The sequence below is a fragment of the Nannospalax galili genome, unplaced genomic scaffold (genome assembly GCF_000622305.1).
Source record: "Nannospalax galili isolate Female #2095 unplaced genomic scaffold, S.galili_v1.0 scaffold155, whole genome shotgun sequence".
In the NCBI taxonomy this organism is placed as follows: domain Eukaryota; kingdom Metazoa; phylum Chordata; class Mammalia; order Rodentia; family Spalacidae; genus Nannospalax; species Nannospalax galili.
This window is the reverse complement of record NW_008339923.1, coordinates 625,649-628,685: the sequence shown is the minus strand read 5'-3', so window position 1 is coordinate 628,685 and position 3,037 is coordinate 625,649. Positions and strand designations below refer to the sequence as shown.

The window sequence follows — 3,037 nt, the reverse complement described above, 5'->3', positions numbered from 1 at the left end:
TCTTCAATATTTCTAACTCTTTTCTGAATTCATTCAGAAGTTTATCCCTATCTTCCTTCAGTTCTTTGATTTCTTTGTGTTCTTTAAATTCACAGAATTCTTTTACCATATTTAAAATTGTTCTTTTGAGTTCCATGTCCTGCATTATCTCTAGTTGGTTCTCACTGTACTCCTCTAGAGGACTATTGGTATTTGGTGGGGATATGTTATTTTGGTTTTTCATGTTATTATTTTTTCTCTGTGATTTCGACATGTGGATTTCTTTTGTAGTTTATGATTCTTGTTTGAGACTCAAGCCTTCAAGCTTAGGTCTGCTTTTTTTTGTGTGTGAACTTTATATGTCTTTTTGGTTTACTTTTTGGGCCTGAAAAGCTGGTTCATCTAAGCTTCCGGTTATCTCTTTTGATTTTATATTGGAGTGGTGGGATTGCTTTTGTCTTCAGGAGTTCCCACAGAGGCCCAAGTCAGATGAGGATCAGATGCTCTCAGGTTTTCTCCTAAGGTCTGGATCCCTCCAGGAAAGATTTTGGCCTCAGGAATTTGGGGGTTGGACTGGCCTGGGAGCCTGGCCTAGGAAAGATGCTGGTCTAGGGCAGCTGGTGGCCCTGCCATCCAGAGATGCAAAGGCAGATGGGGTGGGAAGCGTCCCCAAGGGCTCCTGGGGACTGCACTGAGGAGCTGGGTTGGTCTGGATGCAAAGGATCAGGAAGAGGAAAGGTCAGCCCCTGCATCCAAGAAAGAGGCTGGTGGGTTGTGCAGACCCAGAGAGCACAGGGAGGTGAGGGTGGGGTCAGGCCCAGAAGCAGTGTTCTTGGGGACCAAAGAAGGCACTGAGTTGGTCTGGATGAAAAGGATCAGGAAGCAGTAGTGGTTGTTCCTCAGGTATCTGGTGCACCCAGACATGAATGGGACAGGACCCAGGCTAGGAGGAGAGACCTGCCAGGGAGATGGGAGGGTGAATGAGGCTGGGGGAGTCAAGGTGAGGAGGGCGCGATGGACTCACCTTGAAGGGAGGCCTGTGGGTTGGAGCGATTCTTTTTAATAGTAAACTCCCAGAACTCTTACTGCTTTCTATCTTAAGATAAAAAATAAGTGTGAAATACTTGAGGTTAGTAGATAAACTTAGATAAATCCTAAAGTCATTTGATTTAAAAAAAATGTATTTATTATTTTTATTTTATGTGTATGAATGTATTGCCTGCATGTATGGGTATGCACCTGTGTCGTGCAATGCTGTAGTCAGAAGAGGGCTTTGGACTCCCCTGGAACTGGAGTTAAGGATGGTTCATAGCCACCATGTGGGTGCTGAGAATTGAACCCGGGTCCTCTGGAAGAGCAGTCAGTGCTCTTAAACACTGAGCCATCTCTCCAGCCCCAAGTGATTTTATTTTTATACCATGTAGGAGAGAAATTTACTAATATGGCAAAATAGCCATATTTCAGTTCATAATTTGCTTAAATTATATAAAAAATACAAGATTTCTGACCTTTTGGGGTTCATGCAGATGTGGACAAATTTCTCCTAGTGTTTTATCTCAACATATGTGAATACTGATAATATCATATAAATATATGCGTACATCCATATAATTAAGGTCTGACAGGAAAATTAACATAAAAATGAAGTGGTTTTGTTTTTTCAATTTGTTGTTTAATATCTGCTCATATGGAACTTTAATCTGTAACCATCTGCTGAGAAACTTTTCTGTGTGTATGGGGGAGGTATTCTGTAATCCCAGTACTCTAGAGGTTATGTCAGGAGGATCTCAAATTCGAGGGCAGCTTAGGCTTTCTCAAAAAAAACAGATAAATAAAACAAAACAAGGTAGAAATGACAGTGTATTGATGACAAAAGAGAAAATGATGATCATGTGGTTAAACTGTTTCTCAGAAGTGACTGGAGATGGGATGCAGCTCAGTGGTAGAGCACATGTCTAGTCTGCATTAAAACCTTCAGTTCAATCCCCAGCATCAAGAAAAAACAGTGATTGACTCTTCGTCTCTGTAACATGGAATGGTGGTTGATGAGTTCTCACTCTCTCACTGGTTGGCCTGCAGACCTTTAGTATTTTCCTCATAAAATCTGTGGTGCACATTGCCTTGGTGTGTTCCCGCTGCTGTAACAAAACACTTTAGTCTGGGTAATTTATTCAAACAACACAAAAATACTACTATCAGCTCCAAAGACTGAGATGTTCAAGATCAAGGTACCAGCCTACTTGGAGTCTAGTGAGGACCCATTCCTTATGAATGGCACCATGTTATCATGTCCTCATGAGATGGAAAGGGAGGAAAGGGACAAATAGCTCTTTTAGAAGAGCACCAATCCCATTCATGGAGGTTTAGTTCTCACAATCTAACTCCTGCTTTCTAACACTATTGCACTGGGGATTATGTTTCAGGGAATTTTGGAGGGATATAAACATTCTAACCACAGTAGACATTGACTGTGTCTTGAGATCCTTCCATTTTTCATTTGGACTAGTACCTCCAACTTGAATGAACTGGAAGGTGCCATCTTTTTGACCACAGCCACTGGCATAGGTGTGGACACTTGATCCATGCTGCCAATAACAGCATCCCCTCTGGCTCAGTGTGTGGTAGAGCTGTGAGTTGTGGATCCTGGGATGATGGTGCCAAGTCCTCTGCCACTGGCAAAGTGAAGTGTCAAGGCTGGTGTTCAGAGACAGGGAGGGGAGGAGAGTAGAGATGTTTCAGTTCCTGGTTCCAGCCCCATTCAGGAAATAGTTTAAACGAACACCACCTTTTCCCTAAGCTAGTTAGGATACTTTTTTCTCCTCTTTCCTTTTCTTAAGAAAATAAATTTATTGAGAATTTCATACAGGGATATAAACATATAAGGTGTTTTGATCAAATCCATGTGTACTCCCTCCCCTCCAACTCCTCCCATATCTCCCCATCACTTTTTCTTCCTTCTTTTTATGGGGATTTTTGCTACTCTAACATTTTCCCCTCTGAAGAGGTAACCCTAAAATCTTTTAAGGATTAAATAAGAGCTCCTACATACTTTCAACAT

The 3,037-nt window shown here is 41.8% G+C and overlaps 1 pseudogene; it reads right to left on the bottom strand.

The window, feature by feature from the left end:
- The window catches only part of LOC103735445, a 74,543-nt pseudogene extending 71,980 nt beyond the window's left edge, over positions 1 to 2,563 (bottom strand).
- Positions 2,564 to 3,037: the final 474 nt, after the last annotated feature.